A 17,743-nucleotide genomic window follows, 5' to 3' on the forward strand; every position below is an offset into this window, starting at 1 on the left:
CTTTTCTTCTTAGGCTTTTTTTCGCATTTCTTAAGAAACACGATAAGAAGATAGAGAGTATAGACTTGATTTATTTATCCGTAAGTACAGATCTTTATAATCTTCATATTCTTACTTATCTTTGGTTTGTATTTTTCATGTGTTATTTTTCAATACAATTAAATTATAGTGCTCTCTCACATTGGAAAAGGAATTACATTTTTACCATAGGTTTAAGTATGTTTTTCCATATTCTATCCAAAGCTCTTTACAAAACATACTTACCCAAAGAGAAGAAACAAGCTTACACAAATCCCCAAAAACCATTACTAAAAATACTATATAATCCCTTTAATCTCGCTTATATACACGCGCTACCTGAATTTATGCAATTAGTATAACGAAATGTTCTTAAAACGTTTGAGTAGTTTTCTCATAAATCCTCGTTAGCATACAACCGGTTTATAGCCGAAATGAGTCGCTTGATTGCTTCGTTGGTAATCGGCTTTGCTGCCCGGGGCTGTAAGCTTCAACTTGATTATCTTAGTAAACTGCGAGGTAAAAACTAAAAAGGGCAGCCGCTTATTTACACTGGATTATTTGCTGTGTGATATATTTATGTGATTCTTCTGGTTGGATGGGATGGTAATTGTTTCTGTTATCTGTACTTCTTAAGATTTTAATGTTTAATTATTTTTAGGAATGCAAATTTCGAGGCCGGATTTCTGGATACATAACTATCTACTTACTGTTAACATAGCTTCTTTTTATGTAATTATTAAAATATTTCATAACTGAAAAATCTCTGCCTACCTACTAAATTTTGTATGTAGTTTCTAAGTTTTGTTTGATAAAATAAAGAAAATAATTTTTAAATTTTGTATTTTTTTTTAAATAGGTAAGTACATTATTTACAAAGTTTATTTTGTTTTACTGTACTATATAATAATGACAATTGGAATGGAAACCTTCATATAATATTTAACTTTTATTGACAAACTTTCCTTCACATTTCCATTTCTTAGGTATTTAAGTTCCAGCTTAACCTAATCTAATTCGTAAGGCATATATCTTCAGGAAATATTTTAAGCTGTGTGGTCTGGTTATAATGTATCCAGCGAGTACCGTATATCTCCAGCCAATCACTTAAAAGCTACCTTTGAGGGTGCTCGAACGAGAGCGCCATGTATTAGAATTATTAAAGTATAGGATGAACTATTTATTGGTAAAACTCGAGATATACTTGTGAATTATGTCTTGTATCGTCCTCACATCATAGACGATTTACAGAAGATCTGGTGGAATTTCTAAATGAGCTTATAAGTTGTCCAATCTTTCCTATAGGTACTTTAATTTTAATTTTATTTAGTTGTGGATAAAATGAGCTTCAGTAGAATATTGTAATGTGATTGTATTAATTGCGAAAACATTAATTGTTCAAATGGTTCAAATGTATACAGATTCCTTTATCGGTCAAGAAAACTAATAAAAATAAAAAAGTTTTGTACCTACTTGATCATGTTTTACAAACTATACGTGGTGTGTTTATTTCTTGAATATCCCAAGATATTTTCCAATGCTTACACCAATTTATTTAAAAATACCATCATTGTGAATTACGCAGTATTTTTTTACAAAAAATACGTGAAAAAGAACCCTTTAAACCCTTTCATGGATTGATTTGAGTGCATCTATTTATAGTCGCTTAAAAACGAGGTCACGTGACAGAATCCCAAAACAAAAGGCAAAGAAAGCTTTCACAGAGGCGAAATTAAAAGTTCGTGGAGATGAAAGCAGTCTTCAATCAAATGTTGAAATAAACGGCTATTTCTTTGCGATTTACCTAGTTAAAATGTTTTTCAATAGCTATCGCATTCTATCAAGGATCAGTTACTACTTTGAATTTAATAGCAATTTCCTCATATATTTTTCAAGAAGAAACCTCTTCAGGATTCGGAGAATTGTTAATCTTGTGCGATGAAAAACCTGAAGAATATTAAATTCAGAATACCTGCACGGAACTATTTTCACTCCTAGGTTAAAATTTATTATTTCAGCTTCATTCAACTGATAGTTACATAACGTCTGTAACTAATAACTATATTTTGTCGAACATCATTGTCAGGTGACATGAGCCAAATTTGCGAATTTCCCTTTTGAAGCTGACCTATGACGTCACGGTCCGCATCTAGCTGGCCACGCCGCAACGCGGTAGCCACGAGGCGATGTCCGGTTATGTAAAGTTTTGCGGAATATAAAGAATAATGGCCATATTTTGCAGGCGCGTGTATTGTGAATTTCGTGTAACGCAATTTATAGAGCGGCATTTTAAAATGAATTTAAAGTTGTTTGGCGTAGTTAGGTATTATAACGAATCGTTAAGAATTCTAATGTTAATATAAAAATAAGTTTGCATAAAAATAACAGTTCCGCCGCTCCTAGACCTATTTAAGTATGTTGTATCCTAGACCTATTTATGTGTGTTATAAAATAGAATAATAAAATTCTTAGCTACATACAGTTTTAAAACTATATGTTTATGTACTTAAGTAGGAAACGTTCAATCAACGTCTGATCGGTTAAATGCGGTTCCTTCCAAAACTTTCCAACTTCTAGCTTTATTCGAATGTAATTTACTAATTTTGAGGATTGACCCAAAGGCTGGACTATGTTACAAAATATATTATTCAACTGACTCTACCAATGACATCTTTTTATAGACAATTTTTCGCTGGGTACTTAGACTTATAGATAAAAAGCCATCATATTCATCACGTCCACATAATATTATATCTACATTCTACATGCTTAATATGGAATGTCCTTTCAATATATTTGTAGGTGCTTGTTATGTGCGGGTGTAATGAAAGGTGTAATAACTACGCAAAGGTTATATTTCGTTAACTACATATATATATTCCGTATATATTATATTACTCTATGATATATTCGTATGTAATTAATATTCGACCTATGCGACCAACCCGCGTCCCGACAAGCCCTTAACTCTCTGTGCATAACGCACAAACTGTTTATATACCTACGAGTTACCGTGTGAACCTATGGTGGGAACTTTCTTAGTAGGTACTACACTTGAAATATTTCGGTAACTCGTAAATTGGCTTGTCGTCGCTACATCATTCCCCCCTTAAAATAAAAAAGGTATACAAGTAAAAAAATCTTACAATAAAATTAAACAATAAACAAAGGGGTATATATAAAGTGTCGCTATATAAGATTACAAAATGTTTACAATATAAAGTATAAAAAATGTTCACAATATAAATCAATCATAACGTATACAAGTGGTTACAGTTAACACCTAATTTCGTTAAACTATTTATGTTATTACAAAAACTCGGTTGGGTCTTCTAAGTGGCGTGCGATAATTTTTACACGTCAATTAACACTTAGTAACATCAACATTTCAAATCTCAATACGTTCTTAACACTTGTATCGTTTAATATTACAAAGGCTATTACTATACACTCATAAGCCATAAATCAAAAGTACTTAAATTTCTAAGTAGTAAACATTACAATAAAAACTCAACACAAACATAAATTTGAAATACCATACTTAAAACGTTAAACAATGAACTCGTTTCAAAATTTCTTAATTTATTTTTTATTTATTATTATTTATTAAATACGATGTGTTGATTACTAAGTATTTATTATACATTTCTAAGAAGACTTAAGAATACTTATAATCATCGTAATTCTAATAAATATAAAATAGTGGAAAAAATTACAAATACAATACCTTTACCTAAATCGTACTGGTAATCGTATAGCTCTTCCACTACGCGTGGTATGTATATTAGGCAATTCGCTACTTGGAATTTGTAATGGAACCTCAGTATCTGCCCCAGATGTCGTATCACTATCATCATTCAAATAATATGCAGGTTTTAGACGGTCTACAGATATTCTAACTTTCCTGCCAGTCATTTGAATGTAAAATACCTTTTCCTCTCGACTCAACACACGATAAGGACCGTCGTATGTTGGTTGTAAAGGCTTACGTACTGCGTCGTTTCTTACAAAAACATAATCGCACTTTTGCAAATCGGGGTGAATAAATATGTTCCGTCTTTCATTCTGCCTAATAGCTACTGACTGATATTTCCTAATAGTATCTCGTAATTTACTTACATACTCAAGACTGCTATCTATTTCTAAACTCGATTTTTTATCGTAATAATCACCTGGTAATCGTAAAGTTGTTCCGTACGTAATTTCTGCTGCGCTTATGCCGGTATCACTTCTTACTGCTGTTCTAAGTCCTAGCAACACAGTTGGTAATTCCGTAACCCAAGATGATGATATATTGCATAAGCGAGCCGTTAATGCCGCTTTAAGCGACCTATGCCAACGCTCTACCGCCCCGTTACTCTGTGGGTGGTATGGTGTCGTACGCAACTTATTAATACCTAATAACTTCATTAGTGTAGCAAATAATTGACTTTCGAATTGGCGTCCTTGATCGCTTGTTAGCTTTTTCGGACAACCAAAACGAGAGATCCATCCTTCATATAATACACGCGAAATCGTTTCAGCAGTTATATCTTTCGTAGGAAAACATTCTGGCCATCGCGTCCCCCTATCAACTATGGTTAGGCAATACCTAAAACCTTCGGGTGAAGTGGGTAAAGGTCCAATTAAATCAACATGAATATGTTCAAACCTATCGCACTGCGGAAACGATCCTAAACCTGACATTGTATGTCGATTAACCTTCGATCGTTGACATTCAATGCATGTTTTAGCCCATTGGCCAACATCGCGATTCATATTTGGCCAATAAAATCGATTTTGAATCAATTTGCGTGTAGTCCTTATTCCGGGATGACATAAATTATGTACACTATCAAATGCAATACGTCGAACTCACTAATGAATATCAAGTGTCGTGTACGTCTGGGTAACTCTTTCTCGCTATTTACTTTAGAAAATGCATAAATTAACGGTTTGTGATCCGTATACACCGCTAACTGTCGTCCTTCGACCATATTCCGAAAATGACGAATAGCCAAGTAAATTGCTAATAACTCCCTATCATACGTACTATACTTGCGTTCAATCTTAGATAGATTCTTAGAAAAATAACCTACATGAGTATCCGATGCGTCCGTCATAAGTGCGAGCGATGCATCGGCCTTAGGGTGCTAAAAAAATCTGCACTTTATAAACAAAAACATAAGTTGAGTTACCTTGGCGATAATAAATAACCATTTATACGGTCGCCGTAAACTAAGATCTAAAGTCATTAACTTAGTACCAAATGTCTTAATTACACTAAACTACACTTTATAATCACAACACAGTACACTCACTCGCGGATTGGTTATTTTTCGACACTGGTAAAATTAAAATATTGCGCCGGTGTCCACTAAAAACTTAATATTACTCTTCCTGTCTTTTATACACAGGCGTTTATTTACGGTGGTACAAACATCCGCCTCTGTCTGTACCGTATCTAGTTTTTTAATTGGCTCTCCTGCTGCTTCTGCCACGCACAAGGTTGAATGCGCTTGCTGGCGTTATGCTTATAGCGGTAATGGAAAAAACGTAGCCAATTGGGATTTTTCTGTTTTGATATCCCTGCACGATCGCGACTTCGGGATGCGGAGCGATGCGTGCGATTTCCGTACCTTCGACCGCTAAACGATTTACCTCTCGAGCCTGCACATTCCAGTTGGTTTATCCGCTGCTTTAGTTGTGCTAAATGCTCGAGAAGGTTTAACTGTACCGACGAAACTGCTGTAACTGGAACTGCCGGATTCATTTTTAATTGTTAACAAACGATATCTATGCAATTCACTATAATAATGTTCACTCTTCGTCGGGAGTCACCAATGTAGGGGCTTAATATGTGCGGGTGTAATGAAAGGTGTAATAACTACGCAAAGGTTATATTTCGTTAACTACATATATATATTCCGTATATATTATATTACTCTATGATATATTCGTATGTAATTAATATTCGACCTATGCGACCAACCCGCGTCCCGACAAGCCCTTAACTCTCTGTGCATAACGCACAAACTGTTTATATACCTACGAGTTACCGTGTGAACCTATGGTGGGAACTTTCTTAGTAGGTACTACACTTGAAATATTTCGGTAACTCGTAAATTGGCTTGTCGTCGCTACATATTCACAAAATATACAGAGTCGCTTTAGTTGTCCTTGTAAAAGAACAACTAATATTACAAACGATATTGAGTATAGAATGTAAGCTTAATAAATACATATTTCTAAGATATTGAAACGTTATTTCCTTTGATCATCATAACTCCAATACATTGCTTTCGGGTTGAAAGGTACCAGGTATACATGAATGACAAAAGATTCAAACAACAGCCGCCGAGAAAGGTTAAAAATAGAAACGTTTTAATGACTACAGCAATATTAATGTCAAGTTGTTATTCGTATATAGGACAACTGCATACTGGTGCGTTAAAATGCTTCACTTGTACCTTTTTATGCTACGTTAGTAGTCGGTTATATTGAAAATTGTTTGGCAACAAAAAATATTCGTCAGCAATTGTGGTTCAAAATTTTATAGAAATTATAGAGATGAAAATAGTTATTGTACACATAGATATTTTTATTTGATGTCGAATTTATCTACGGATGAAATCCAAAACCTTTTGAATCGATTAAATTAATATAAATATTTATAAAAATAAACGTAGTTCGTTTTCTTTTCTTTCTTTTTTGTCCATAAATGTCTTTCAGTTCAATAATTTACTGATTTTATCTCTACATATTTTTCCTCAAATTCCACTTACTCTATTAATTCCAAATTTAAAAAAATTTGTACATAATAAATAATAATAAGCAATTCAAATAATAATCTATATTTGCAACCAAATATACTAAACACAAACTCAAATATTTTCTTGCAATATTATGTTCTTTCCTAGAAATTCACAAGAATCGTTGTTACGTCGAATGTAAACATGTCTTTACGTTGCTTTTAGCTCTTTCGCTGACATATTCATTTTCATATCTCTGTAATCCCACTGTTATGAGTCTGGTATGACCTTTGTTATTCCTTTCATGCGGTTTAATCTCCCGTGGCGTATGTTAATAACTCATTAATATTTCGACATTTCGGTATACAAGGGTCTTTACCTACGCTAAAATAGCAAATGACTTGTGAAGTGACTCGTACGAAAAGATATAGGGCAAGCTTTTTGTAATCTGTTTCATTGATTGTTGATTGTGTTTAGTTTTTGTAATACATTGAGTTTTTAATACTCTTTCAAATTGAGGAATTTAGTTAGCAATTCGACGTGGCGCATTATTTTCTACAAATAAAGAAGAGTGGTTTAAGATTTTTTTTTAACTACAAATTAGGTACGCCTAGTAAATAGTGAATCCTGTTTGATTAGTTTAATCTGGGTGGGGAAAATAACAAAGAGTTTACAGGATTCTACAAAGAAAAAATTTAATAATTTTCGAAAGTATAATAATAAATTTTAGGTCAATACTTTCCTTTTCTGCATAACCGACTGTCTTACCAAATTAGTTTTCTATTTATGAACAATATATGAACATCCATCCCTTTGTGTTTACAAATATGGCCTATTTATCTAACAAATAACTTATTACTTAGACACTATTCACTTCTAACTGTTAAACCGTCTCACAGTCAATAATTGTGCCATAATTCATTTAGTTCAGACACAGGCTCATTATTTAAACAAAGACCAATTTCCTTCAGGGACGGATGAGCGCGTTGTTGACTATTTATCTGTTGATACAGATAAAAGATAATTTTCAATTATTTTTGAAGTGAAAACTTCTTTAGCGGCGTTGGGTATAAAATCTTAAACTCGCGTCAGGATACGTGGCCTGATCGAAAAAGCGTAAGACGGACTTTTTTTTTTAGCCCTTATATTCCATGCGTAAGACGGATACCATTCCAAAATATCAAACATGCTGAACGTTAATAATCAAGTTTTCACTTCTGCCGGCACTCCCGGAGTGCAACCCGTTTTTTTTTTATAAATAAGGTGTCTACTATAAAATAGCACCTACTAGCCTACAAGACTGATTAAGTAATTTTATGATATAAGTAGGTAACTCTTCTAAGAGGGTGTTCATTGTCACTTGTTTAGTGTCGGTTAAGGGGAAGTCACTTTGCTCATGTGCTTTGGGGATTCTACGCTAATGTTAGTATTTAAACTGTTTGAGTGTTAATATCTAAAAACTGTGTTTGTTGCCTTAATTCACAAAAACAAAACGTGAGATGAATGAGCCTTTTTGTAGAGATATATCTTGTTTCCGGAAGCTGACAGATGCGCGATTTATGGCGCGAAAGTGTTTTTTGGGATTACTCTAGAGCTATATTTTGGTGAAAAAAATCCTCTACATGCAATTTTGTTCTAGAAGTTGATAGTTTTTGAACATGTTTTTAGTTAGGTAGTGTCCACGAGTGATTACCTTATTCATACGCTTCTATTAGCTTCACCTGCAGGTATGTATGTATGTAACCGACTCCTTTAGACTGGATTTTGACCCACTTTCAATTCATGCTTTGAACACTTAGGTATCAAGGATCGGTGACAAAACAGATTTTAGTTTTTTTTAACTGCCTACCTATATTGTGAGTTGTGTTCAAGTAATGAATAAAATGTTGAAATAAAGTATCTATTAAACTTAGTAGATATTTTATCCAATTAGATGACTTCGCTCCTCTATAATAAATTAATTATTCTCTATAATAAATTATGTAATTCATTCTTATCGCATATTTCTTGCGACCACAAGTCCCTGTAAAAAATATTTTCTTTTTACAGATTTTATGAGGAAAATGTACTTATTTCGACTTATGTCACCTCGTAATTTAATTTGCACATAAGATTATGATTATTGCTAACACTATTATAGGGTTAAGTGAAAAGCGGGAAAAGGCTTTATATTCGCGATGTTATTATTTTAAAAAGAAAAAAAAATGTGTGCATGTACTAGAGTACACACGTAAGAAGTGAAACTTCTTTATGACCTTAAAAATGTCACGAGTATGGCGTAACGCAAAAATGTCACGCGTACGGCGTAACGCAAAAATGTCACGCGTACGCCGTAACGCAAAAATGTTACACTAAATTTTTGTCCAACCCCGATAAAGAAGTTTCACTACAAAAACTGTGGCGAATTATTTAACCTTTAATAGTATTGTTAAATTTTTAATAGCATTGTTAAAGTTCTTTGTTATATTTTATACTTGATGTCATTTTTTTAAATTAAGTTCCATTTAAAAATGTAGAGCATTTGTCATTATAATATTACCTACTAGTAATTGATTATAACTCCCTTTTAAATGAAGATGTTAAAAAAGTTAAGTATTTGAGACTTATCAAATAATTGTAGACTATAGGTAGGTGTGAATTAAAAAATTGGTCCATGTACTGAAAATGTAAGCTTTTATATTGTTTCTAACATTGCTAGTAATTAAGTAGGGGTTGAATGATTAATCGACAAATATTAAATGAGTCAGACTTTGTATTTATTTATTAATAGCACCAGAAAGCCAACGAATAATTCAGCAAATAACCATAACTTCTTACACAATTAGAACGTAACTCTAATTTATAAGTATTGTGTCAAATAACTAAGAGAGCTTCTTTTAATCATTAATGATGTTACAATGATAACGATAATTTTAGTAAAGAATATGTTTCAATCACAGAGCTACAGAAAATCCTTTGAAAAGCATTCGTTAGTAGAAAATTGGACGAGAATGTAAGGGTAAATATAAATTAAAGGGACGCAATTTTATTAGAAATAATTGTCCTTTGGTTTCTTCTAAATTCAATTTAATTAATTGTAATTTGATTTTTAATTTGGATTTGGATGGAATTAGATTGAAATGGAAAATTAGATGTAATGAAGGTCAAAGAATCAGACCGATTTTCAGGCGTTCTAAATGTTTAACAAAATTTACCGAATTTATTCCAAATTCTGTACATTAGTTATACTTATTTTGTACTGATTGTTTTATATACTAAAATAGTATAATTCCAGTTGTAACTTGTATCCCAATATTTTTAAGGTAAAAGTATAAAAATTCAAATAAACATTAAATTTAAATTAATGGAAATAAATTTCAACAGTTTATTAATAAAAATTCTGTCTTATTTTTGTTAATTTAATGTTGTTTCTTCTAAAGATTGTCTTGTTGGTCTTGGCTATCTGTTTACAACATGAAATAAGATTACATGGAGAGAATTGACCTAATTACGGATAAAAACATTCTGGACATAAAGTTGTACTCGCATGACCGCTACTTATGATGTATAAGGATTTTCTTATAAATCTTTTATTATCCTACGATTTATTATTTAGGTTAACTTCATCTATTAACTACTACGTTACTGATAGGTAATTCTTTAGAATCTAGTTAAAAATGTATACCTATTTAATTAATAAAAATTTAAAATGTTAGTTACTCCCTCCGTAATTTTTTTTTCTAAAAATCTAAGCACGACAGGTCTAGCTTTTTGTGCTTAGAACAAAGGATTTGCGGTTGATGAAATGATAACACATCAAATAGAAATAGAAGAAATAAGTTATTAAAAGTAAAATAATTTGTATAAATGATGAAAAGAATACCTTGCCTTGTAATCTACTTATAGTTAAATTCGCACGCTACCTGTAATTGCTTTTGTCTAGTTTAATCAAATGTAGAGCGGCACTTTTGCTAGTTGCTAACTTAAATAATAGGTAACAACATAATATTAATAGAGCATTTAATAATTCTGTATCTTATCTTATAAACTATAAAATTCCCCTGTCACAATGTTAGTTACCATACTCCTCCAAAACGGCTGGACCGATTCTCATGAAATTTTGTGTGCATATCGTACTCGATTCTCAGACCTACTGGTCTGAGAATCGGCTAACATCTATTTTTCATACCCCTAAATGATGAAAAGTAAGGCAGAACAACGTTTGCCGGGACAGCTAGTTGTCTTATACAAATACAGAGAATAAAATTATTGATATGATTTTGTTCCCGAAAAATTATGACTACGCTTCACATCTTATTGAGTAACTCGACATTGTCTGCCGATTCGTATCTCTACGTAATAAATTAGGCAAATGAAATGATACTGATGACTGATGTTCAATCTCTTATGTAATTGTATGAATGTAACGATACACTTTTGGTATGTTTGTTCATAATATTACAGAAATATCATGCAATTGTGTCTAATCATTGGATGCATATTAAAAACACGTTACCAACAATGAAACGATTGAACTAATTCGAAGTCACATCATGGCTAAGCACATAATGATAGAGTCCGATGATTTCGCGGTGAACACGCGAACTTAATTTGCCACATGGGAAACCACAAGCATACATGCAATCTGACAAGGGCAACCTTCGACCTTATACATTACTCACCTCATCAAAACACAACTAAAGTCAATCACACTCAACAAAGGAAGACACTACGAGGGCGCTAACGCGACCGTTCTCAGTGAATACTAATGAATTGACATGGTATTCGTACACACACAATTAACGGATACAATTGGGAACATTTTTTATTGATGAAAAGGTTAAAGGAGGTGGTGGTACGGCGCCAGGCCAAAGGGCAGGCGAGCGCGCAAGCCGGCGCGCCGCCACACTCTGCTCTCCGACTGAGGCGCGCTTTGAGCCGTTCGCGCAAGCGTTGTGTGCCAGGATCGGCCGAAATTCACCCCCCAAAACGCACCTGACTTAACGTCCCAAGTACCGCGACAATTTCAAATGAAATAGACTATATTCAAACGCATTTCGGGCTATTTTCCCGCGACATTCGTGACGTAGCTTCCATGATTTTTTGGGACAATGCGTGTGCCGCACTGCACACGTTGATAATTAAATGTGTTTGACAATACGGAGGCTGTGCCGTGAGGTGATGACGTCAATGTACCAAACACTGGATGAACGCCCGATTGGATAATTTGATAAGCCTTTGACGGGTTAGCTCGGTGTGTAATTAAAAATTATGCTAACATACGCTTTGAGCTCTTGTCAAATTTTACTGTTACATTTTTAACAAATTTTGCTTGGCTCCATCACCTGCGTACTTTTAATGACTTTAACAAATTCGGGGATATGTTTGGTAGTTGTAAACAATCGTTGATTAAAAGCAAATAAATGCACACGAACATAATGAAGTGAAGTGGGTACAATGAATCAGTGGTATGGTTAATCAAAGGAAATAATGAATCAAAGGACGGACACATAATTTAACATTTTAATGTTTCTGATTATTGGTAATCTGGGAAATATTTTGATTTTATAACAAAGTTAACCAAGCAAGACGATAGTTTCATTTCAAGTTGGTCAGCAGCAATACAATATTGACAAAAATACAAGTCAATAATATGAGAAAAATCAAATGGCAGAAATTGGTTAGATGCCAAGATTGTGCAAATATCTACCTGAATAGGCAACCAGCTCAGCTATTTTGTTGCAACTAAGAAGTATTCAGAATTTAATATACATGAAGTTCTTCATAAACAAAATATTAGATATGAAATTGAAATTGATAATATTGGAATTTCATCTATACTATGTAGAGTTTGTTTGTTTGTTTGAACGCGCTAATCTCGACAACTACTGGTCTGATTTGAAAAATTATTTCGGTGTTAGATAGCCCATTTATCGAGGAAGGCCATTATATATCATCTCGCTTAGACCAACAGGAGCGGAGCAATGCGGGTAAAGTATTTAAAGTAAGTAATATCTAATTGAAAATATAACTTGACTAGCTTTCCACCCGCAGCTTCGCCCGCGCAGCCAAAGAAAAACCCGCATAGTTCCCGTTCCCGTGGGATTTCCGGGATAAAACCGGGATAAAATATTTCCCGGGATAAAAAGTAGTCTATGTCCTTTCTCGGATATCAAAATATCTCTATACCAAATTTCATGCAAATTGGTTCAGTAGTTATAGGGCGTGATTGAGTAACAGACAGACAGAGTTACTTTCACATTTATAATATTAAGTATGGATTTAAGCCTTTCTATTGTACAGCGTTACCTGTTTCCTTTTTATAAACAGAGAGAAGTCAGTAGACTGTAGACCCCATAGGTAGATTATATTCATCAATGCGCTATTTTAATCATAAATGAACCACAAATCCAATAACAACTCAGTTATACAGTTACTAGAGTGTGAATCGAGTATCAAAGTTATAAATAGTTGAATTTAGTATAGTTAGCAACGAAGTTATTTTTAGCGTTGTTTGCATACAAGAGGTCTCTTGAACTATCGTTGCTGACTCTATTTTGAACGAAAATATTCGCTCTAATTTTTACGTAGTTTAAATTGAATTTTAATGAAAAACTGCAAATCAGGTCAAGTTTACTCGCGTTGGAATTAATTTTTTTGAAGTATGGGATGAATAGCTTATAATATTACCATATTAAATTTAAGTGAATAGAAGAGCAAGAATAGTGTCTGTGGTATTGAGTAGAAATAGCATTGATATTGCTGCAACTATGTGTCTAAGTAAACTGTTAAGTTAGAGGGAAAATAAATTGTATAAGAAAATCCAACCATTTTTTTTATTTCATGCAAAAGCAGTGCAAATTCAAGTAATACGTACCTACAAGTTAAATATTTTTAAGATTTTTGTACAATGTATTTCTAAGGATGAACACACAGTTTATCGAACTACATACAATAATTATTATAAGCGTGAAAGTGTACAAATGTGTGAATCTTTGCTACTGTTTCACGCGAAGATTACGGTATGGATTTTTATGATACTTGACCGTGATTCAGCTTAGGTAGGTATTCATCAGCGGATGAAACAGCGCAGCACAACTAGTTTTAATTACAATTATGTGTTCATGACCACGTAATAATCTAAATCTAATAATTGGCTATTTCATAATTCATATCAAAACCACGTTGTTACTAGTCCATTTCCTAATTCAGTTCAAACTACATTACATCCGGATCACCATATTCTACAGCTATAATATTCAATTTCGAGGCTTTCATGGGGTTTAATGATTTCTATAAAATATTAGTAGGTAATATGGGTATAAATAATAATACTTCTTATTGTCGGAGGCGAAGACTCACTTTGGGTCCCTGCGCCACTCCAGTAAGTAAGTAAGTAAGTAAGTAATATGGGTATAACCCGTTGTTCGTGGATTCTTTGTCAATAAAATACAAATAAAAATTTAGCTGTTTATTGTTTGTTAAAAGTTTATTGAACTGACAACATAGCATTATATTAATTATCTGTGGTACACCGTAAAACACACACTTTTTTTTCTCTTAAATGAAGCAAAGGCTTTGTTCTTCAGAGTTTCAGATAGCGCTGGTTACCAGTCACTTATTATAATTAAAAAAAAGACGGATTGCACTCCGGGAGTTCCGGCAGAAGTGAATCCATCCGTCTTACGCTTTTTCGATCAGGTCACGTGTCCTGGACGCGAGTTTAAGATTTTATACCCATTACAGAAAAAGTGCTCAACGCCGCTAAAGAAGTTTTCACTTCAAAAATAATAACATAATAATAAATGCATACATACAGAAAAATTGTAACAAATAACAATACATACTGCTGTAACAAAACGGAATCATGTATTACATAAATGTTTTATAGTTACATATAACTTAGTAAACCAGGCTTTACATACAAAACACAATTAGATTTGATTGAAACAGATTTTACGTAATATGATAATACTAATAAAATTAGATAGATTAGAATACTGTGGAAATAGTAGAGCTTCATCAAAACAAATCATTTGTTATTATTGTACACGCAAGTAGGTAAATAATAAATATATTACAATGAGTACCTATGCGACGATAAAATAATATGTATATGTAATTATACCACTATATAAAACAAAATCTCTTTCTCTGTCCCTGTATGCACAGATTTAATCTGTAAAACTACGCTACGAATTTGGATGCGGTTTTTTTTATAGATAGAGTGATTCAAGAGGAAGGTTTTAGTATATTATGTACCTATAACTTATAAGTTTTACAGAAAGCGGGCGAAGCCACGGGCGGAAAGCTAGTTAACTATAAAGTATAAACCTAAAAAAATATAGGACATTTACAAATTACTAACTACGTAAATTAAATATTTAAGTTTAACCTTTAAAGGTTTATCTGCTAAGATGTTGTCAATAATCCTAATCCGTTTAGACTGGCAGCCAAGCATTTATTTTTGTAGATTTTTCTCTATTCGTATGAATTTTGATAAAAATATGAGTGAGGTGTGGGAAATATTATGTAATTAAAACATCTGTCTCGAATCTCGATCACTTGTATTAAAATAACAACTGAAATTAATAAAAATATTTAAAATTTGGCGTAATGAACATGTTAGGTATATATTTTATGTAACAGTCGCTTATCAATTAAAAATATCATGTTTAATATAAATCTATTATTCGGAGATAAGGAAGCACTTATCTTCCGCTCTTTGCCTGATTTTTCTAATTCTAATTTTCTGTTGCAATTTACCTATATACAATGTTATTTCTACTCAGACAATGTATTATGCTGAAAAACTTGGATAACATCAACATAATATTTATTTAAATTTAACATTATTTAATGTGGAAGTCTTATAAAAACTTATGTATAATATGTGTTTAAAATAGATGTTAAATATAATTTTCACAATAATTTCTCAATTAAATTAATGATATGTCTTTGTTCTACCATCAATCAAAAATTAAAAACTCATTAAAATTTTTAGTACATAAATATAAGCAATAAATAACTGGTATAAAATTTGAATTATAATACGTTACTTAATTTTGACGGTAAATATCAACCTTCGATAGCTCAGTTGGTAGAGCGGTGGACTGTAGAGGAATATCACTGTCATCCATAGGTCGCTGGTTCAAATCCGGCTCGAAGGAATCTTTTTATTGTTTTTTTTATTCTATGTTTTTTTGTTTGTACTCAATTATATTCAAAATATATTTTTTTGTTTGTTAAAAAATATTCAGATGCGTGAAGGAAAATTAAATGCATTTTTTGTTTATAATGTTTAAAATGCTACATATAAAACAATTGAAATTAAATGGATCCTTACCAAATAAGCTTTGAATAAAAAAAAATAATAAAAAATTATCGCTGCGGACAGGATTCGAACCTGTGCGGGTAGAACCCAATGGATTTCAAGTCCATCTCCTTAACCACTCGGACACCGCAGCCATACGGAGAATGTTGAATTTAGGCAAAGTAACCTTTCGTAATAAAATGCAACACGTTTTATTCAGTGTTTTCTAATCGATATTGTCATTATTACCCGTTTTACGTGTAAATTCTAAAATGAGAATACTGACAATCCTATTTTCAAAAGAAATACGATTACATATTTACTTTCTTATTTTATACGTTTTCATATGGATACTTAATAAAAAGTAAAAATTTATCTGTGTGAATATTAATATTGGTCGTTCAATAAAAGACAAACAATAATACAATAATTGTACAATTATTTAAGACATAGCCACTAAATATTCAAAATTAAATGTAATTGTCATTGAAAAGCAAAAATGCAATTATAAATTTTAATTCTATGTAGTGGAATTTAAATTCTATTTTATTTCATTTTATTATTGTAATTTAATTAAACATGAAAAATAGTTTGGATGTTTCTATTTTTGATAATACTGCCATCTATTAATTTTTTGGTGATATTAAAAAAATATTATCTACTCCACACTAGATGGCGCTAAATTTAATGATGGTATATTCGACAATAGATGGCGCACCTGGACTAAATTGAAAACAGTTGCAGTTGTAGTGTTAAATTAATTTATTGACTTTAAAATCATCCGAAAGCTAAATCTGTCAATTTAGCTGCAAAAATTTCCTAAGTATTGTTTTTATGATAATATAATGTTAAATTAATTTTAACACTCATTGTTTTTAATACTGTGATAAAATACGCGTATTTCCGTATTTTATCACAGTATTAAAAACAATGAGTGTTAAAATTAATTAGTTAGTTAGTTTCCTAAACGTTTAGATATATTTTTAAATTTGTGTCATATTCAACTGTACATTCTTTGCAAATAGTTCCAACTTTATGATTGTTCTTTTGTTTTTAATAATCAAAATCAAGTAGGGTCATTGCGCCTGTTCGCGTCCACTTAGTGCAGTTGGAAAGTTTGAAGGAGAAAATAAAAATGTTCCAGAACTAATTTCAACGCAAAATTTATGTAACGTGTTCATTACATAGTCTATTTTAAGATTTACTTTCAATTGTGTTGGAAATATCATATGGTTTTTATTTATCTAGACAAATAGCAGAATTAGGCGTTTTACCCAGTTCGCGTCCAAAAATTCCAGTTTGCGTCCACCCGTGGACTAGTTCGCGTCCACCAGCTTAGAAAAAGAATTAAGAGTGTTTTGGGTGATATTTTATCAGATAAATGCAAATAAAAATTAGATTTTAATAAATTATTTATTTACGAATATAGTTATTTAATGAAAACCGGCCAAATGCGAGTGGGACTCGCACACCGAGGGTTCCTGTATAAACTGTTTTTTTTCATATGTTTTAACTGTAAATAATTATTTTTTCAATGTTTCCCTTATTTGTGCTATAAGACGTTGCTTCGTACCAAACTTCAAGTGTCTGTGTTCACGTAAAGTACCCTGAAGGTTTTGATTCCCTTGCGAATGTCGAAATTTGCGAAAATTTGCAGCATAAACGGCTGTATCTTCTGATTGCTTTGGCTTATAAGTTTGAT

The 17,743-nt window shown here is 32.2% G+C and overlaps 1 protein-coding gene and 2 non-coding genes across 3 annotated transcripts in view; 1 reads left to right on the forward strand and 2 right to left on the reverse strand.

Moving 5' to 3' along the window:
• LOC149901098 (uncharacterized) overlaps positions 1-11,620 on the reverse strand; it is a 56,861-nt gene extending 45,241 nt beyond the window's left edge. Inside the window, exon 1 of the mRNA XM_090111872.1 lies at positions 11,411-11,620. The gene's annotated coding sequence lies outside the window, so the exon portion shown is untranslated. The remainder of the gene's footprint in view (positions 1-11,410) is intronic.
• Positions 11,621-15,810: 4,190 nt separating this feature from the next.
• TRNAY-GUA (transfer RNA tyrosine (anticodon GUA)) lies at positions 15,811-15,898 on the forward strand. The gene is given in 2 exon segments: positions 15,811-15,847; positions 15,863-15,898. It is a non-coding gene; the product is annotated as a tRNA-Tyr (tRNA).
• A 215-nt stretch (positions 15,899-16,113) lies between these two features.
• Positions 16,114-16,195, reverse strand: TRNAS-UGA (transfer RNA serine (anticodon UGA)). The gene has a single exon. It is a non-coding gene; the product is annotated as a tRNA-Ser (tRNA).
• Positions 16,196-17,743: the final 1,548 nt, after the last annotated feature.

Source organism: Colias eurytheme, chromosome 17 (assembly GCF_061535395.1).
Source record: "Colias eurytheme isolate Ceu_HAF_F1 chromosome 17, ilColEury1 Martin Lab GWU primary, whole genome shotgun sequence".
Taxonomy (NCBI): Eukaryota; Metazoa; Arthropoda; class Insecta; order Lepidoptera; family Pieridae; genus Colias; species Colias eurytheme.